Source organism: Alnus glutinosa, chromosome 7 (genome assembly GCF_958979055.1).
Source record: "Alnus glutinosa chromosome 7, dhAlnGlut1.1, whole genome shotgun sequence".
NCBI lineage: Eukaryota > Viridiplantae > Streptophyta > Magnoliopsida > Fagales > Betulaceae > Alnus > Alnus glutinosa.
Genome location: NC_084892.1, coordinates 20,577,258 through 20,599,803, shown reverse-complemented (window position 1 = coordinate 20,599,803; position 22,546 = coordinate 20,577,258). Strand labels below are relative to the sequence as shown.

General features: G+C 34.1%; 1 long non-coding RNA gene across 1 annotated transcript; it reads right to left on the bottom strand.

The window, feature by feature from the left end:
• Positions 1-17,000: 17,000 nt before the first annotated feature.
• Positions 17,001-18,727, bottom strand: LOC133872411 (uncharacterized). Its single transcript, XR_009901018.1, has 3 exons — positions 18,247-18,727; positions 17,415-17,469; positions 17,001-17,184 (listed from the first exon to the last, which is right to left on the bottom strand). It is a non-coding gene; the product is annotated as an uncharacterized LOC133872411 (long non-coding RNA).
• Positions 18,728-22,546: the final 3,819 nt, after the last annotated feature.

The window sequence follows — 22,546 nt, the reverse complement described above, 5'->3', positions numbered from 1 at the left end:
GGTATTATAGGGATATTTTGCCAAAAGGGGCATTTTTCAAAGGTTTTGATAGTTTTGGGGTTCAAAGTGCAAGTCTTTGTAGTTTGAGGGGCTAAATTGTATTTTTCCCTTAAAAAATCCTAACCAGCTCTAGAACCGGGAACCCGAGGTCCTCGGTTTACCGCCTTATTAACCGAATACTAAACAGAAAGAGTACCTTTGTAGCAGCATCGAAATCCAATACACAGAATCACCAATTAGTGCAGGCATGCTAAAATCAACATATACTCAAATTTTATATAGACAGTAATTTTGGGCATAAGAGATCACCAAAGGAAACCTCTAAACTAATGCAATCTGGAAGAGATAAACCAGATCTAAATAATCAACCAACAGAAAATTAAACATAAATAATAGAATAGATCTACAAAAAAACACCAAGATTACCTCATAAATCGGCGAAATCTTTTGCCCTTTCATCTGCTTCTTTTTCTTCTTTGCGTTGATGGGCTCATGGGCGTGCTTTGAAGTTTTATGTAGAGAAATAGGAGAAATAGATAAACAAAAAGCCATTTCTTGGCAAATGTTTGGCCGTGCGATTTATTTAGAGAAACATGAGAAACAGAGAAAGACGAAGGGTGAGAAAGAAAGACAAAGGCCAAAGGGTGATTCTTGAAAAACAAAATGCCATTTCTTGGCATGCTTTGAAGTTTTGAACGACGAAGTCACTAGATCTGTAGAGAAACAGAGAAAGACGAAGCCACGAAGGGTGAAAAAGATCAAAGACGAAGGCCGAAGGCCGAAGGGTGATTGAGTGATTCTGGGTGAAGGGGTGTATACTGTGTAGGGCCGAACAAAAGAAGAACTGAAGAACCCTATGTAAACTTGTCAAGGCGCCGTGGAGACAAAGTGAGAAGTGACAAAAGAAAGAAAAGGCGGAAGAGAAACGAGCTAAAAGGGGTGTATACCGTGTATTAGGGTAAAGGGCATGAGGGTAATTTTATATTTTTTTAATTTATATATATTAAATATATATACACTCGGAGCCAATTATCCAGTTATAACTGGGTTTCTAAGAAATGAATAATTGGCTCCGGCTTTGGGTGCCCGGTTACCCGGAGCAGATTGGTGGCCGATTATAACCGATTCGAAATTACACCCCTACTTAAGGGTATCGAACTATCGGCCTATTTGACATAAGGATGTTGAATTTCAAAATGCCTCAAATTAAAGTATCCAATTTTTAAAACGTCTCAATTACAGGTATTCTGTTAGAGTTTGCTGTTAAATCCTGTTAAAATTCTTAAAATACCCTTCATTTTTTTAAGAAAAAAAATTGTTAGGATTTAGATGTTGGCTAGAATTTAACGGAATTTGCAAAAACCATGCTTGAATCTTTGAAAATTTTATAAAAAAAATTTTAAAACTAAACACAAGGGTATTTTGGGAATATTGGCAGGATTTAATGGCAAATCCTAACGGAATACCTGTTATTGAGATGTTTTAAAAATTGGATACCCTAGTTTGAGACGTTTTGAAGTTAAGTACCCTTAAGTCAAATAGGCCGATAGTTCGGTACCCTTAAGAGAAATTCTCCTTAATTAGTATAATATAGTTACAAAACTCATAAACTTAAACATGTTATACCAAATTAATGCATGTTCAACCAACCTCTAATCCCATGACTAAAAAAGGAGTAAAAAATATTACAAGAAAAAGGGTTTAAAATACCGGTAGGTCCTCATATATCTTCCCCTTTCTGTATTTTTTGGTGTTTGGCAGGAGGTCGTTGAGGAGGAAGCTTTCTTATAATTCTTTCTATATTTTAAGGACCTTATATAACATAAAGTATGTACAGGGTATGTGTATCAAATGATAAACTAGTAAATCATTTATGAAGGATTGGTGTTGGGAGAAATTATAGGTTATTTTCAAATCATACCATGAGGAATGCATAATGACAAGCATTGAATGTAAACATTCAATGCCCCATAATTCGCATATGTTAAACCTTAAAATGTGTTATTGTGTTTTAGTGTTTTAACTCTTTTTTAAGTCCTAATTGGAAACAAGAGCAAAATCATCAAAATTAGGCCTAAGATACATCAAGGACAAATTGAAGATCATTTGAGGTTCAAGTGCTCCTGCCAAGAAGAGAAAATCGGTTAAGTATAACTGATCGATTGCAAATTCCATGACTAAAGGATGTGATCGATTGATTCATCAGTCTAAATACATGCGATTGATCTAAATGCGATCAATCGAAAATTCTATGATTTAAGGATGCGAGCAATCGATCGAGTTCGGATATTCCAGAAAAGATCTGCAGATGTCGACAGTATTTTGTGCGGACCAAAATCATCTGCAAGTTGTGCGGTTGTAATGGGATTTCGACACTCTTCATTTGTGCGGTTGAAAGTGATTGAATGGATTAAAATTGTTGTATCAAATTCTCTATAAATGGAGAATGAATGAGAGAGTTAGAGAGAGATTTTTTAGGATTTAGTTTTTGTGCAATCCTTTGATGCACCTCTTTTCTTTATGTTTTCCAGAGAGCTTAGATTTAGTGTATTTTAGTTATGTAACTCACTTTAATTCTGTTTTTATTCAAATAAAGTTTGAATTTAGTTTAATGCAATTTTCCTTTATATTTTCTAGCAACTTCTTTCTTCTTCTTTTCTTGTTTGTTTCAATTTATGTTTGATATAACTCTGGAATCCAAAAATTCCAGAGAGTTTAACTTAGTTCCTTTAATGTTTTTCTTTAGGTTTTCCTTTCCTTAGTTCTTGTTCTTCATTGTTCTTAGTTTTTAGTTTAGTTTCTTTTATTAAAATAAGTTGTTTTACATATTGTTAGTTTGATTTGCAATTTCTAAATCCTCTTAGAGAAATGAGTTCTTTTTCTTCTATAAGAGAATCTCATTTCTTCATGAGTAGCTAAATTAATTCTAGGGTGTTGATGGAACTCTATCCAAGTGCCATGGCTTGATTAGGTTATTCTTGGACTTCTATATATATGTGTAATGATTACATAACCTAGAGGTTTGCAAAACTCTTGTGAAATGTTCTTCAAAACAAAACTCAATCTTGAAAAGAATGATTTCTTGTTTATGAGAACCTTTCGATTCTTGAATGAACTCAATGTTTTCTTTTTCTCTGATTAAGGAAACGATGGCTATGTAATGATACTTTTTGACATAATCTATGTGAATTTGATAGACCATACTAGGGAAAATGTATTACTCCACATCCTTTTAGTTAAAATGTTTTTTAGATGCTTTTCCATTATAGTGTAATTTTATGTGGATAATATGTGCGAAACTAAGATGGTGTATGCTTTCTCCATAGATATGTATGCTTATTGAGAGGCCTTATAGTCCATACTAGGGAGCATTAATCATTCATGCTTAGATTTTAGTTGGAGGAGTATTGTGTAACTAGATGGGTTATTATTACCTTTGAACTAAAGTAGTTTCATGTTGAGGTCGTCGTGTGATTGACAATCATTACGCGCTCATATTATGCATGTGAAAGAAATCCGAGATAGACATAATATGCCATGTGTATGAGGATTGAGTGAAATCAATTACCTATACTTTTCATTTTCTTAAATCTCTCCATTTTTAATTGTTTTTGGTTTACGTTAGCTTAGTGATAAAAATCAAAACAAAACATAGCAATATCAAGTATTTTATTTGCAAGCCATTTAGAAATATTTTTGCGTCTCTGAACACATATAAATCAGAGTAATGCTATATGCAAAACTCTTATACCTCCAAATGTGATGTGATTTTTAAAATTACTATTGGATCAAAATCTAATAGTGATCAATCACAAATCCAATGGTTATTTTAAAACCACATCACATGTGGGAGGATAAGTGAAGGATATGAGTCTTGCATATATCATTACTCTATAAATCAACATATTACTGTGAGTTATAAAATAAAAAAATCAAAATCAAATTTTAATCTTTCTGTTTTAATGCGATATTAATTTAGTCTCTATGTAACACCCCCAGCCCAGAAAAGGATAGGATGGTCAACTTACTCTCTCAGAGGCGCAAAGATTACTAATGTTTACTAGAACAATTGCTACAAGCGAGACTAAATGCATGACCAAGTAAAAACATCAAATTTAAAACTTCATAAAATGAAGAAAAGTTTTGTTGTAAACAAAATATAATTATCATTCTTTTTAAAATAAGTTATCATTCTGAAATTGTGCCAATGCACTTATTATTAAAAATAGTAAGCTTAAATGGACTTCATAATTAACCTCACCCCGATTCTAGCCTCCTAGACTGAATTCCTGATCACCTGAAAACAAAAAGTAAACTGAATGAGCCAAATGGCTCAGTAAGTAAATCCCTAACCAGAAAATAGTTGAGTTTAATTCATTTTCTTTAAAACCTTTCACTTAAAACAATTTATTTCCTGTAACATTTCAAAGCAATTTAACACATATCATTATTAAAACAAGGATAAACTTTCTTCTCTAAAAACCCATTTTCTTAAAACATTGAATTTATTGAAAAACCTTCCAAAACTTCTTTGTCTCATATCCTTAATTAAATGCGATACAATTCTCAATAAAACCAAGTTAAAACATATTCTTTTCTTTGAAACATATAATTATACATATATGCTTAAAACCGATTTCTCATAATAGGTCTCATGTACACTATTACGCCCTGTGTACTAGGGTTGCGCAGTCTTTGTTGTGACCATGGCAGGGAACTATGGCCGCAAGCCTGCCTCGTCAGCTAATTAATCAAAGTGCACTTAACATGACCGAGAGATGGATTACTGCCTTCTCAACGTCCTTCAGCGGGTGCGCTTCCATCTCAAGCAACGGTACCGAACTTAAACCTTTGTGAATCTCTGTGAATATTTCTGGGGTCAAACTAATCTCCTCCACACACATGCCCTCATCTCATAAAAATTTTCTCATTTCTTTCCCTTTTCTTGTACATCTTGAGGCAATGTGTATGAGGGTTTTATATTTATACACTTCTCTCTTTCATAACTTTCTAAAAGTAGTGATTTCCCATTTCGCGAACTTTAGAAAAAGACTTATAATGTACTATATTTAGAAAGTCTTTCATAACTTAATTTTTTTCTCAACAATTTTTGATTTCAAGATATCCCTTTCCACAAATAACTTTTAATTTCAAAAGCTCTTTTGAAATCTTTCGTACAATTAAGGTAAATTTGCAATACACAAATAGAATAATTATTCACAAATACGCTAAAAATTTTGATTTCAAATATATCACTTTCCACAAACATTTTTCAGTTCAAAACTCATTGGAAATCTTTCACACAAGCAGGGTAAATTTGCATTACACAAATAGAACAATTATTCACAAATACGCTAAAAATCATGAATGAAATAATATGATATGGAACAACTTTAGAAGGGGTAGAGGATCTACTTACCTCAATACTGCTACTCAAAGACTGATTTGAAATATCCGACACCTAAATCAATAAAACTTAACTATGTCAGCCTTAGGCTAGAATACACATCCTAAATAGAATCGGACCTAACGTATCCCAACTTTCCGATCTCTACCTATATCACTATTATAGGTGTTTTATTGTCACTAGAAAATTATTAAACAATAATTGGGTGTGTGTTTTGAGTTTTCATGAAAACTCTTATATCATATGTATAAAATATGGTATTAGTTTGCTGTGAAAAATGTTCTAAAAAAATATTAGTTGTCCAAGTTAAAATTAAGAAAAATATATTATAAAATACTAAATTATTATTAGTTATTAAAGTAACTCTATGAAAATACAATAGGAAATCATCAAGAAAGTTTCAAATATATATATATGACATGCATTAATTTATCAATACCTGTCATTTTTTTTTATTCGTATACACGTATTAAAAGAAAATATTAATACGTGCTAACAACTGTAATTTTGAGAAAATTAGATATCACAGTAATATTATTTATATACTCAAAATAACTTGTTAAACGCTTTATGATTTTAAGCAATTTATAGGAAGGTTTAAAATACTTAAATTAAAACTGTTTTGTTTTCCTGTGAAACAGGTTTAAGACAGCCAAAATTTAATAAAATATACTATGGAAAGACTTGTTACAGTTGTCCCTAGGATAGACAAGAAAAGAAAATAAAAACAGTTCATAATTTGTACAAAGAAAGAAAAGAATAGAAGAGAAAACAAAACAAACAATTGGTAATTTCTTGAAATAGTACTCGGTTGTGTTGACTAAAAGAAAGAGAAGGGAATACATATAATATTGCAAGGTTGAGCTTGCTACGGCTAGAATAAGCCAACAAAGAAAAGAAAACAGAATAATTCTAGTGCATAGGTACTGCAATACTACTAATTTAAATAAAAGAAGAAGGCAACAAGGAGTGACGTGACGTTGGTACCTTGAAAGAGTAAGAAAAAAGAACACAAACAAAAGGTGATGCTGTTATGTACACGGTTTAGAAGAGGAAATGAATATATGTGTGTGTGTGTGTGTGTGTGTGTGTGTGTGTGTGTGTGTGTATGTATATGTGTATATATGTATATGTATATGTTTATATGTATATATGTATATATAAACAATAAGGCCTCGTTTGGTTTGCAGAATGACTATTCCATTAGGAAAATGAATAATTGTTCCTAGGAATAGAAGGTGATGGAATGAAATGGTTATTCTTAATTTTTGGTTTGGTAACAACTCATATACATTAATTGGAATACAATCAAAATTACTAAAAAAACCCCATATTATATATATTTTTAAAAATAAAAAACTTAAATTATAAAATAAAATAAAAAAATTGAAAACTATAGGGTGGCCGACCACCACAATGGGTGGTCGGCCACCCATGAAATACCGCTGCCACCCCTGATGAGATCGAGGTGGCCACCCCCGGAGCCATATGTGGCTGGCCGACCACCCATTTGGGTGGTCGGCCAGCCACTATTAAGGGGGGTGGGGTTTCGATTTTTCCTTCTTTTTTTTTTTAAAAAAAAAATAATAATAAATAAATAGTGATTTTTCTGAAAAATCTAGTCTATTCCCATTGAAATAGCTATTCCTCTCATTTTTTAGAGGAATAGGTATTCCTCTTTGTAAGGTAATAGTTATTCCAATGGGAATAATTATTCCAAGGAATAGATCCATACCAAACATAAGAATGGCTATTCCTATGGAATAATCATTTTATTTCAGGGGTCTATTCCGCAAACCAAACGAGCCCTAAGGAAAAAAAACAAAACAAAAGAAATAGAGAATAAGGAAGACAAAGGACAATACATCTGTTCTACGGCTAAACCAAGAAAAGAGAAGAAAGAATAACAGAGGAACAAGAAGTATACTTGCAATGGTCCACACAATGGAAGAGATGGCTGTGAAATTTTTTAGGGAAGAAGAGAGGCTAGAGGCTAAGGGGAATATTTATAAGGTTAGGGTTTCATCTTATTCTCTTCTTTTACTTTTAGGGTTTAGATGCAGTGAGGGATATTTTTAATATACTGAAAATAAAAATAATAATAATAATAATAATAATGGGTAAAATTTCATAAATACCCAAAAATTTATATTTAAAACAAATAGTCTCTTTATAGATTTGGAAAAATATTAATTGTGAGACTGTATTAAAACTCTGTAAATGCAGCTTCTAGAATTTTCCTCTGTCATTTAATTATTTATTGACAAATATTTTGAGAAAAATTTAATGTGATTTTTTTTTTCTTAAAAAAAAAAATGAAATTAATTCTCCAATACTACTAAAATTATGTAAATCTCCTTAAAGGAATACCGGGATTGTTACACTCTAGGTTTTCAATTTCAACAATTAGATCCTTAAATTTCCCTTTGTTTTTAAATAGGTTCCTTTATCAACTTACCATCCAATTAATTAATAGTATACTACATCAAACGAATCAATTTCTGTCATATGGCTCTCGTTTGATATGTTATGTATCAACTGTACGTGTAACGTGCAACGTGCAACAGGTACTTTAAAGTGCAAATAAATCATAAATTAAAATGTTAAAAAAAAGTTGAAAAATAATTTCTTTTTGGGGGAAAAAACATTTGGCATCCCTAAATTACCATGCATCCCTATGCCACTTAGACCACCAAACTTCAAGTGACACTTGACTCCCTTGATTACCACTCCATTACAAGTTATACCATTTGTTAACATTTGGCAAATTGGCATTAAAATCAATTAAAAATGCCGCATGTACGCCACACATGCATTTTTACTAGAAATTTTCAAAAATGCCCTTAATTAAAAATAAAAAATAAAAAAAAAAAAATTGAAGAGGTGGTCGAAACACCCTTCGCCCATGAGGGGATGGTTTGGTCACCCTCGAATATGGAACAAGACTACCGCCAAAGCCCGTGGGGTGGTTCGACCACCCCTAAAACAGAACAGACTATAGGCCACTACTAAATATAAGTGGTTAGGCGATTATTTTATAGCCTTTCCACATAAACACCGAGAACGTTTTATTTATTATTGTTTATGTACACACCCATAATTTCTTGACATTACTTTACATATGCAGAGAAATAAAAAATAATTATTGACGTTTGTGAATATACTTCTTAAAATTATTGGTGTTAGTTTAAAATGCCAATAATTATGGAAGGTATAACACCCCGAAAAATAAAATCATTTTAAAAACAGAATCTTTTAAAAATACATGTGGCTTTTAAAGCAACGTGTATTTTCTATAATGATCTTGTGATTTCCCAAAAAAAAAAATAGAGGACTGATCCCCTCTTTCCCAAGATCAATCTTGGCACGTCATTAAAGTTTTTTTGAGCGCACAAAAATCGAAAACTCGACTTTAAGTCCCTATAAATTCTTAAAAATCCTAGGAGAAGTTGTTTGCACTATTTCTCAACCTTCAGAAGTGTCAGAATGAATGGGATAAAAGAGAAAAATGAATTAAGAACCAAAAACTAAAGGAATAAATCTACTCATTTCAATCATTTTCCAAGGAGTCAAAGTAAACCCCACGAACCTTGTAACCCCATTGTTTTTTCTTTCTGTAATCCTCTCTAAATTAGTCTGACACAACTGCGTCATGCAGGCTCGGTCAATCGACACATGTCTTAGTTGACCAATCTTCCCCACTTTCCCATTAAAATCTAAAGCTTGCCGCATATCCTGTCTTGGTCGATTGGTCATACTGCTCGATCGATCGACCGAGCTTGATGTAAAAAACCCTAGACTTGTCATTTTAGTTATGTTTTTCAATCTGTTTCGTCCTATCATTGACAAGTCCTTCTATTTTTAGTTGATCACTCATAGTAGGAATTTATGCGTAAGTGGAGCCACGATTGTCGGCATTGTACATAAGACACCAATCCGAAAAGTTCTTTTCGTGCGCATGCCGTGGTTACCTAGCTATGCTCAACGAGTGCTTTTGCAAGCCCAAAAACAATCGTTGTCTCTCCAAAATCTCGTTTAAGTTATCATCTACCATATATAAGAAATGCTTATTTCTTTATGTGTGGCTAGGGTTTTTTCTTCCATTTTAAATGATTCCTATTTCTCTTCTATTGAGTTTCTTTTCATCACAAATTCTAAGTTTTGACTCATCATTCCATGTTTTGTCATAACGTCCCTAGTTTTACATGGACCTCATATACACTCATTCTAATTTCTCTAATTTTCTACTTTCTTTTTTATTTTTTATATTTTTCTTGGGTGCTACATTTACTACCAGAAACTCAATGCGCCATCTTAGCTTTCAATGCATATTCCTAAATAATCTTATGTCTAAATTATTCAACCATTTCATTTTACTAAGTTCGATCTTGGTCAAATTAGTCAATCATTTCATGACATCACTTAAATCATATGCAGTAGAATACCCGAACGCTCGAGTCCAACCCTAATACCAAACGTTCGATTTAGGATACCCAAACGTTCGAGTATTTGTCGTATGCTGCAATGACTGTATGTAAGATGTATAGACCACGCGTCTGGTGTGACAGACAGTACTTCAAACGTTCGACCGAGCACCGCGAAACATTGGACTGGGCACCACGAAACGTTCGACCTGACCTAAAACCGTTGGACAAACAGTACACCAAATGTTTGACAAAAGTGTCCGAACGTTTGATTTTCAGCAGTAAGGTGAAAGAACAACTCATCCTAAACCTTAAACAGCCCAACTTTATAAACCTAGTTCGTTCTTGTTTAATTGTTGTGTTGTATACATTTTTTTTAGGCTATATCTTTGGTAGGTTATGTATCTTTGCTTAGGTTTTGCACTTAATGTTAGTTTAGTTTTGGTTTAGTATCTTGTTGATAGTTAAACGTACCAAGTTCTGCATAAAGATGTTATTGAGGCTTAGGACTATATTAGGGATCATATTAAGACCTTAGGAGTTGCTTAGAAGTGGTTTGATGGCCTTTAGGTTCATAAATGGGTTTCTATCCCATAATCGAAAGTTCAACCCAGCACTAGACGAACGTTCGAAATCGAGGCTGAACGTTTGAACCTTCCTGTTTGAACGTTCGACCACTGGGAAGAAATCCTATTTACAAGCTTTTAAGTTCTTTATCTCAAGAGTAGGACTAATGATAGGTTTTTCTTAAATTTTGAGGTTGTGGAGCCTCAAGATGACTTTTCAGATGAGCCTTACGATACAGGTGAGTAAAAATTTGAAAAATAGATGAATTCTAATTTAACCATGTGTGTGTGTGCACAATGTGTAACAAAATAATGTAAAAGCGGAATTTAAATGACACAATTATTTTGTTAACAAAGTGGAAACTCAGTTAAGAGAAAAACCATTCTGGGGCAACCAAACCCAGGAAGTCTACTATCAGAAGACAAAGCTAGTACATAGACAGTAACACACATACCCGATGCAACGATCGTATCTAGCACTCTGACACGTAACCCAACGTGAACCCCTCCCAACCAAGTCTCCAACTTGAAGGGGTCTTCTATGGATTCCTTTACCTTAGGGCTCTTCCCAAAGAAAGACTTCAATTGACAAGCACAGCAACAGCACACAACGACAACGGCTTTGAGAGCAAGCAGATCAACACAATATCTCCTAAAATATACTCTCTAAGCTCTAAAAAATGCAATACCGAATTTTGTAAATAATACATGCCTAGAGGCCTTTATTTATAAGCTACAGAAGAACTAAATCGACTCTGATTCGGTTTTTTCTAGGCAAAGTCCAAACGCAAGATGAGGCCGTCCGGACGAACCACTGTGCAACCGACTTTCCATAAAGCGCTGAAATTCTTTCCTGGATAAGGCCGCATCCCGACAGCATTGCCCTAGCGTCTGGACGGTTGCAATTCAGCTGCACGCAATTTCCATAATAAGGACTGGCGTTCGGACGGTGTTGTCTTGACTTCGGGACAGTTGCAATTCTTCTCCACGTCTTGCCTTATCAAGGATAGCATCCAGACGGTGTAGACCTGACATCTAGAAGGTTGCAGCTGTCTTCCCATGCCTGTGTCTGCAAAAAAATCATTTTACTTGTCGAACATTGACAGGCGTCCAGGCGGTATTGCCACGTCATCCTAAGGGATATCATCCGAACGGATACACTTGAATGTTGGATTCTTCTCAAACTCTGAAGAGCATTTGGACGTGTTGCTGAAACGTCTGGATGGATGCAAGCTCGAACAGTAGACACTGATGGGCGTTCGGACGCATGACTGGGCCATTCGGACGGAATCTTGGGATCCGATTTTTCTAACATGAAAACTGCACAAAATCTTCTTTGAAATTTTTGAAGTACATTTCTGAAATGAAGACTCTGAAATAAACGGTATCCCTAATCAAATGGCAACATTACATAAAAATAATTTTGTCAAACAGAATGCAGCCAATCACAAACTAACATAATTATTTTTTGTGCCAAAACATGCAGTGTTTACAACTCACAGGAAGTATATTTTATTAAGTGTGAACTCTATTTTGTGAAAATGTGTGATTAATGTTGAGACAACAAGAGTGGTGAGTTATGAAAAACATGCATGTAAAAGACGGTGAATATTAAATTACATCGTATGACATGGTACACCGGTTCATGCGGGATAACAGCCATGGGCTTACTATTTTAAAGGTTGTTTTTTATGGTCAAAGGTTTATTTTTTATAGTTAGACTTGGATCCAATGGTTGTTGTGACCGGTGCAACCATGCTTGAATAGTGATCACTATAGACGAACTTCACTTGTGGACTAGGCCACCCGAGGTCGGGCTACTAGTGATAAACGATAGCGTACAATATTCGGGGTACGGGTATTGAATTATAGGTTCCTCAGGACAACGCTAACCCTTCCTGGAAATGGTTAAAATCCTGGGTAAATCATATGGAATTAAACTATGATATGATACTCTTGCTATGGCATTGCATTCATAATCATTGTCAAAAGAAATATTGTAATTGTGCATTTATATGCGTGGTTTACATCTTAATATCCAAGTTCACATCGTGATAACATGTGCATTATGTGTATTATTGCTCACTAAGTCATGGAGTTACACTTGTATCTTCTACACATATGAAAACTGTGTTGTTTTATAGCTAGTTACCTAGATGCCGATACCAGAGAAATGGATGGTTCGCTTGGAGGACTTGATTTGTGTTATTTTCTAGGGATTAGACCCACTTCAGCTTAAGGCCTTGTGGGACACGGATGGAGAGATCCAGGATAACATGATAAAGATCATCCATGAGCTTTATCTTATCAAGACTAGGCCTTGATTCTTTTGATGTTTTTCATGACTTCTAGTGTTAAGTTGTAATATTTAAGTGATTTTGAGACTGATCTTGTAATGTCCAAGATATTAATTAAGAGTTTTAAACATGAATTAGACTAATTAAGTAAGAGATTAGAAGAAAATATGAAAAACATGTAGAAAATACTTAGAATGTATTTTTTGTGTAGTGTGTTCAGACAGGCTTGGCAGAAAGTCCATGTCCGCAACTGTGTCAAAACAGGCTTGCGGATAGGACTTTTAGAAAGTCACAAATCCTTTACGTGTTCGAACGGGCTGAACTTGTGTCCGAACGGGACTTACATAAAATTCCCATCTGTGATTCCTTAAACGCGTGTCCGGACATGCTTGTATTAAAAATTGATGAGTGACAGTTTCAGCTCATTTTTCGGCTTCTCTCTCTCTCAAACTCTTTCTCTCTCTTAGGGTTTTTGCCACAAAACCATAGATCTTGATAGATTCAAGCCTCCATTCTCAAATCTGACTTCAGAAACGTGATCATCACAGCAAGATCTACGTTTTCACCGTTCGATTTGACGTAAATCTGAAATTTTTAAGTTTCTCTAGATTTGGTATAAATCTTGAGAACTTGAGTATAATCTTACATTTTTCTTTAGGGTTTGAGTACTTCAAAGCATTCTAAACGATCCTAAAGCTTCGGGTATAGTTTTGGTGGATTTAAGGTAAAACCCCTAAACCCTAGTTTTTGTTTAAGTAGTTTAAGTTGTGAATTTTGGTATCTAGCCTTAAGATAATCTTATGGATTAGTATTATTTGTTAATGGGTTGTCAAATGGAACACTAGAAATTCTATGGGTTTTCCATGACTTTAGCCCTTGAACAATTCAAGATCTAGTTGTGAGTTTAGAGATAAAAAATGTTAATGTGTCATGCAATGTGTTTATGCAAAAATATATAGCAAGGCTTTGGTTAAGGATTCATCTTTAAGCCTTATACCGAGCAACCAAAGTGAGTATTTTTACTCACTGAGAACTTGTTGTACTTTCATGATAAGAAATTTATATGATTTGATTGTCAAGCCAATATTATTTTAGATGAATATATGTGCTTGTGAATACTTTCAATATCTTGAAGAATGATGAGGAATATTTTAAAGATTTTTTATATGCTTTGAGATATGATTATGAAATGATGTTGAGATATGTTTTAATGAACATTAAGTGAGGTTGAGTTTTCATGACGGGATGAAAAGAAAGAACATGATGCTATTGAACAATGAATGATTTGCATGTGTGATAACATGGACATAAAGCACAAATAGTGTTGACGCACTAGCATAACGAAATCATGTACGCTGAACAAACCCCGTGGTTGTTGCCTTACGGGTGGAACAAGTGTAAGACCACAATTGATGCTCCTTGCAACAGAAAAAGTGAGACCAGTGAGTTGATGATCCTAGCACCAGTGAGTTGATGATCTTGTGAACAGTAAGACTAGTGAGTTGATGCTCCTAGCTTCAGATCTGTAAGATCAGTGAGTTAATGCTCCTGACTTCAGAAACAAGTCCTAAAGGTTGATGCCTGCAGGCCCAGTGAGTTGATGCTTCTGGTTACAAAAACAAGAAAACAATATCATGCATAGCATAGTGACATGTGACATGTGACATGTTTTATGATGATCTTCATGACTAGATGTATTAGTATGCCTACGAGTTTAAATGGAAAAGAACGTATGTATACAGTTACAACTAGATTGGATAAATGGTTTTATATGAAATTTAGTGCTAGACGTATTAATATACATATGAGTCTTAATGGAAGAGAACATATGCATATTTCTGTTCGACTAGTTTTGCATATGATTAAGTGATGTCAGGATTGAAGATACTAGTATACTTATAATCTCCGGAGTTGTAGAATATCTATATACTTGTATGACCAAAATTGATGTCAAAGATTTGCATGCTTAGAGATACCTGTATGCTTGTGTTTTCCGAAGTTGTAGAATGCTTGTATACAAGTAAGGGTGGGCAGAACCCGCCCGTACCCACGAATCTGCCCAGTTCCACTCCGCCCCGCCCCGAAATGTCCGAATATCAGGTGATTTTTGCAACTTACGGGCACTTCATATGCAGACCCATGACTTACGGGGCGGATTGCAAAAATGGGTATTTCCCAATCCAATAACCCGCCCCACCCAGAACTACTCATTTAACCTAAGACTCTAAGTCCCAACCCAATACGCGTATCATCGTCCATCGTAAGTTCGTAACCATCAATCCATCAGATTGCGCCAAAAGTGAAAACCTAAAATCAGAAGAGTCCTAGCGTCGCGCATCCCCCCATACGAGCCATCCCTGAAGAGTAAAGATCTTGTGTCATGATTCTTTCCAATTCCAGCCCCTTCTTTCGTTTCTTAAACGATTGTGATTCTCTCCAATTCTGGCAAATCAAATGGGATGTATATAGCCATATTTTTTCCCTAAAATGTCAAAACTTAACTTAATCAAAAGAAGAGATAATTGCACCATTTGTCCCTGAAGTTGGCCTAAATTACAAATCACTCTATGTGGTACAAAAAGTTCATGGAGGGTCCCTATGGTAAACTACAATTATGAATCACTCCCTAAACCCATTTTCTGTCCACCAAATTAACAAATTCTATTAGTTTGCCACGTTATACAATTAGGCTAACCCCAAGAACCAGTAGTGCATTTATCCCTCAAAAGAATAATAATAAAATAAAATAAAAAATCATTTCTCATCCTGAATAGGTGAAAATCAAGCCGCGTGAATCATTGAATCATGGTCTTTTGTTATGCACAAGATGGTCTTAAGAGGAGGGGATAGTCTGAAGAATTGGAGATGAAGGGATTTACAGTTCTGCCTTATCACTTCATGATAAAGGTATAACGCATGGTTTAAGGTGCATGGTGTTTCCCAATGTGCATAAAGTTTCCAAGGCAGGCTTAATGACTACCACGTGTCCCATTAAATATTGATATCATAGATTTGCAACCAGGCAAACATCTTTGCAATTTCAAGGCACAGGATGTTTTAGAACATTTTTCAAAATACTCACCCCGCCTCTAATTCCACTCGCCCCGTGATACCCGAAATCCTACGGATTGTGACTAAAAATTGCGGGTAGCAAGCTGCTAGGTCTGAAACCTGATCACTGCGGGCCAGGTATGGGAAACTAGGTAAAACCACCCCAATCCGACCCATGCCCATCCCTATATACAAGTATTAGCTGAGTCACCAAATATATATATGCATGTGTGTGTGTATAATGTAATAAGAACCCCACCAATTTGTGTACCAATGTTTACTCTTATCAGCTACAATACGTTTTTAAAATAAAAGCATCATGTTGATAGTAGTTGTTATTGTAAACATGAGGTAGAAATAAAAGAGCTGACTCATTGTGAAAACCAGTGTGTCTTATACTCCTGAATTGGTAAACTCATACTTTCGCCTATGTGGACGTGGCAAAAATCACAATCGCATAGATGCTAATGCTTTGGCTATAGGTACCGCAGATGTTGATGAGGACCATTTGGCTTTATACTTGGGATACTACGATTGTAGTTCTTCGCATGGGTTATAAGTTTGTCAGACTCGGATAGTCCATGTTTTGTCAAGATCTTTTGAACATGGCTTGTGTCGTATGTGACATGTATTTTGTACAATCATTCTTTTGTGTAATTAATACTCTGATTAAGCTTTAAATAGATAGAAAATGTATTGGCTTTGTTGTTGTAATCTAGACTTGCCCCTTTTTTAGATTTAATTTTCGCTGCATAGATGTTATACTCTGATGTATCAAGTACATATTATGGGAGGTGTACTTTGAGTTGGCTGGGTGACTAATCATCTTACCACTGTGCGATTCCATTTTGTATATAAAAAAAAAAAAGTTTGTCACAGGTCTTTTGACCCTAACACTTAGTAACTATCTACGTTATGATGCTTTAGATTTGCTCTGGTTATTATGTGATTTTGAGTTTCTTTGCTATCTTTATGTTAAGTGAAAGTCTTCCACTGCAGACTTTCTTTTTAAAGAAGATGAGATCCCTGTAATCTTACTCCTCTTAGAATAAGACCGGAAGATGAACCATGAAGTTAATTACCAGTTAGTTAATTTAACTGGAGCGTTACATCTCTACTCCTTAAAAAGAGAATACTACGCAACGGAAACATATGATATTCTATCAACAATAATTACAACCAGATCATCTACTAAGAGTCATCACATAAACTGAAATCACTATACAAATTATCGATATACAAGATTCAAACTAAACCTTAATATACAATCAGGCCCCAAAGACTAAGCCTACGACATCACCCAAAATTACTAATTACCATGAGTGGCCTTCAAAATCCTGCAATCAGTCCTCAAGCATTAACCGGATTGATATCACTATATTAAACCGCCGCATCTGCTTCAAGGTCCATCTCAAATTCAACATCTAAAGGTAGTCCAACTATAAAACAACACATGTGTCATAGGTGAAAAAGATATAAGCATAAGTCAACGACTTAGTGGGTAATAATATACATGGTGTATAGGTTATCATGTTGTGAACGTAGTTATTTATAAATCAAATGCAACAATGCAAGGTTATAGTTTATCATTTGAAAAACACGGATGCAGTATAGATATAATATATGTTGTAATAAGAAAATCGTGTTATTTCAACTCCATATGGTCTACCCGAGGAAATTAAGCCCTTCCTGGGGGGATGGCGTTGTCCGAGACTCCGAGGGACCTGTAATAACAAAGAACCATTGGATTCAAGACCAAACATAAAAATAAACCTTTGACCAGAGGGTTAACCTGTATAATAAGCCCATGGTTGTTATCCTGCACATGCCGGTGCACCATGCCATACGATGCAATTATTCTTCACTGTCTTTTATATGCATGTGTTTACATAACATCATTTTCATCATCTTATTATTTCATACTCATTTTCACAAAGTAAAGTTTGCAGTTGTCTAAAAGATATTTCATGTGAGTTGTAAACACGCACGTTTGATATATAAAATAATCATGCTTATGGGAAAAATATAGTAACAAGTATCTACGTAACTTTTACTCACTTGTATCGTAAAATTCCTCCACAAAATTGTCATGAGGTTCTACAACTTTGAGCACTATAAAAAGACCTATCATTAGTCCTAATACGCTCAAAATAGTCTTTCTGCTTGACCGTCGAATGTTTGGACAAAGAAAGTCGAACGTTCGGCCAAGGAAGGTTGAACATTCGATGCTGGACAGAAACTCATTTTCGAACCAAAACCCAACCAAACCACTTCTAGGCAGATTCTACTGTCTTAAAAAAATACCCTACATAGTCCTAAGCCATAATTACATATCCATGTCGAAGAAACTACGTCCAATATTATTATAACCTCAAACCATCGTTAAACCAAGATTAAGGCCAACAAAGCTATCTAAAATCTAAAACCTAAAAGTATTGTTAGGGAAACAAACTAAACAGCATAACAACAAATTAAGGAACGAGTTGGGCAATGAATGTTACCTCATTTGAAGAATAAAAACTAAGAGAGCGCTTTCTCTTTCTCCAAATCACTCTCTCACTCTTACTAAGGCTTTGGAACTAAAAAAGATCGAATTTGGGCTTAAAGGGTTATGGGAGGCGTATTTATAGGGGACAAAGAGCTGAGGATAAGGATGAGCTAATTTTGCAGGCATGTGTGCAGTCGAATGTTCGGTGTACTATTCTCGAACGTTAGCTCGATGTGTCGAACATTAGATGTACTTTTTGGACATATGTTGCATTCATGGTCTGTACTTTCCTGACATACGGTCGTTCATCTGTTTTTGCACTATCTGACATACGATTGAACGTTCGGACTACGCCATCAAATGATAAGTTCTCATTCGATCGTTCAAGCCTCTTACGTTGAACGTTCGACATTAGGATTTAACTCGAACATTCAGCTATCACACTTCAAACGTTTGGTCTAGAGCAAAAGTCAAAATTCTCACTTCCAACGATCCCTAACGATACTTATCAAACCCATTAACCATTTAAAAGCTCAATTAACCCTATATAATAATCGGGGTATTACACTGAACCATCCCTGCATCTTTAAAAAAGAGAAAGGGGTAGCTCGCGGGCTAACTCTAGAGGTAGGTGATGACCTACAAGCCACCTTATGGGTTGGCTAGGGGTGGCTTGCGGGACACCCTAAAAGGTGGGTGATGGCCTGCAAGCCACCCCTATGGGATAGCTAGGGGTGACTCGTAGTCCAACACCCACCTCTAGGGGTGAATTGCGAGGCACCCTCAGCCATCCCATGAGAGTGACCACCCATCACCTCTGAGGGTGGCCCGTGAGCAATCCTTGGCCTGTAAGGGTGGCCTATGAGCCACTCCCAGCCAATGGGGGTGGCTCGCAAGCAGTGGTGGAGTTACGATTTTGAATCACGAACAAAATTTAAAAATAGAGTTGAACAAAAAAAAATTATTTTTATTTTTATTTTTATTTTTTATTTGCATGAAGTACTTTTAGGTTTTCTAAGAGATCAAAGTGTCAACAATTAGATAAAGTATTAAAGTTTAGGATTCATGAGCATTCCTAGTAGCCTCATCAAAATAGTTTTTTAGCTATTTTAGTGAGCCAATTTGATGAAAATCCTGAAAAACCACTCCCAGCAGCCTCATTATTTTAACCAAAAAAATTTGATGACTGAAATTACTAACCAAATTAGATGAGGCATTTTCACTCAACAACCCACTCACCAAATTTTGTTTCACCTTTGTCTCTCACATGATTAGCACACTTTTTTCCTTTTTTCTCTCATTTTCTTCTCTCATCTCTCATCTCTGACACGATAATGTCCTTATTTCATGGATATAAATGATTTTTTGTAAAAAGATTATATAGAGAAAAAATAAATAAATAAATATGAAAAAATTATTATTTAAATGGAATAGTGAATATTGACTAGTTAAAATGGTGAGGCCTGCTGGGGGAATTTTAATAAAGTGGCTCACCAGAATAGAAAAAAGTGATTTTTAGTTATTTTGGTGAGTAAAATTTGGTGAGGCTACTAGGAATGCATTCCTAGTAGCCTCACTAAAATAGTTTTTTAGCTATTTCGGTGAGCCAATTTGATGAAAATCCTGAAAAACCACTCACAGCAACCTCACCATTTTAACCAAAAAAATTTGATGACTGAAATTACTAACCAAATTAAATGAGGCATTTTCACTCAACAACCCACTCACTAAATTTTGTTTCATCTTTCTCTCTCACATGATTAGCACACTTTTTTCCTTTTTTCTCTCATTTTCTTCTCTCATCTCTCATCTCTCACACGATAATGTCCTTATTTCATGGATATGAAGAATTTTTTGTAAAAAGATTATATAGAGAAAGAATAAATAAATATTAAAAAAAATATTATTTAAATAGAATAGTGATAATAAATAGTTAAAATGGTGAGGCTGCTGAGAGAATTTTAAAAAAGTGACTCACCAGGATAGAGAAAAGTGATTTTTAGCTATTTTGGTGAGTAAAATTTGATGAGGCTACTAGGAATGCCCGCCAATAAGTATTAGATAATCTCAAATATAAGTTGAGAGAATTCAATTGTGATTATTAGTGAAATTATAAGTTTTGAGAATGCGAATATTCACACCTTATCTTCTAATATGAAATTATTCATACATCTTTCGTTATTTTTTTAAACATATATATATATATATATATATATATATATATATATATATATATATATATATATATATATATATATATATATTTGACACTAAATCAAGAACTTTCTCATAGGTCCTTTAAACACAATTATTTACTATACAATTAGTTACAACAGACATCATATTAACATAATACAACTGAAATGAACTTAGGCCTATGTTCACACAAAGTAACCCACCTGATTGATAACCCAATTGAACAAACCTTTTGAATTCTATCTCATGTGAGCTTCACACACTATTGAAAGCGTTTTAAACAAATCATGAGGATATTGCTATTTTTTTTAGCCTTAATTATGAGAGATTATCAATTATATCAATAACAACTATTTAAAAAAAATATAAATATATATCATTAACAACTACTTTTAGAAATGATATTACAACTTTATCTCACATCGATTCAAGTCAACAACATGTATAATCATAATTATTGATTTTAAATGACAACTAACTCCATCCTCATGGATTCATTATCATTACACTTGGATATCTCTCATATCTCAATAGCTACACCAGATCCACCAGATATAGTGGCGGTGGCAGGAAGTTATATCTCACTCCTCTGCCTTCGCCTAAGCCTTACCACCAAGACTAGACGGCAAGGTCAAATGGGAGACGGTATTGATTTTCTAATATCCGATTTTTGGCAACCAATTTGTGCCCGGTCAGAAATAGGTTCCATTACCTACAATTAGAGTAATGCTACGTACAATTATTTTATTTTATTTTTATCCTTCTAAAGTTGATGTGACTTTTAAAATTATTATATTATTTGGGATAAATCACTATTAAATTTTGATCAAATTGTAATTTTAAAAGTTACATTAACTTTGAGATGATAAAAAAAAGAGGATGAAAAAAGTCTACATATTCCCCATAAAATACTACCAAATTGACAATGGAGTAATGTTAAAGATCAACTTTTTATCCTTCCAAATTGATGTGGCTTGTCCCCCCTCCTCCAAACTTTTCAATTGAGACAATATCCTTCCAAACTACCAAAAAAATGTTAATGTCCTCCCAAAGCCAGCAAAAAAACAAAAATGCCCTTATAAATTTGAAAAAAAAAATACTATTAAAATAAAAAACTATTGGTTGGTAGTTTTCTTAAAATTTTCATTTTTTTTTCGTTTTTATTTTTTTTTTATAAAAAAAATGAAGTATTAGTTTTTTTTCTTGGAATTTTTGTATTTTATTTTACTAAGGATATTTTTGTAATTGAGGAGAGAGATATTAACACTTTTTGGTAGTTTGAATGAGATATTGTCCCAATTAAAAGTTTAATTTGAACATTGTCAATTTATTATTAATTTAAGAAAAATATATAAACTTTTTGTAAAAAATATAAAATGATAATATATAGCATTGCCAATCAACGGTGCTAAAACAAATTGGTTCAGGATTGGTCAAAAGTGTTGATTCATATGAGTAACTCTAAATGTCATATAAGTGCCCATCAAAAAATGAAGTAACTTTTAAAATTATCATTAGACATGTAATTAATCAAATAATAATTTTAAAATTACCTCATTTCTTTTTATGTACTATTAATAAACACTTACATGAAATTTAGAATCACTCTCTTCCTCTTCGTATGGTGAGGCAACTTTTGGCGCTACAATTATGAGACGCACACTCAATCCACAAGGGTAGTGATTGGGGGGGACACTTGACCGGCTTTCTCCCCCTTTTGAATAAACAAACCCATTTTATTGAAAAAGAAAACATAAAATAATTAAAAAAAAAAAAATCAGTTTTGAAATAAAATGGGTTTGTTTATTCAAAAGGAGGGAAGAAAGCCGGTCAAGTGTCCCCTCAATCACTACCCAATCCACAAAAGCATAAAGAGCCAAACGATTCAGCACCAAAATTGACAGAGTTGACATGACAATATATAATGGCACCAAAAACATTTATTATTATTTTTTTTTAATGAATAAAATCTATCATGATGAGACAGATCGAAAAAAAAATGACATGTAGCTCATTTTAATACTATGTTTTTTTTTTCGGCCTGAGCTCATAACTGTGAATGAATATATATATATATATAAAAAAAAGAAATCACGTTTATTTCTTTTCTTTTTCTC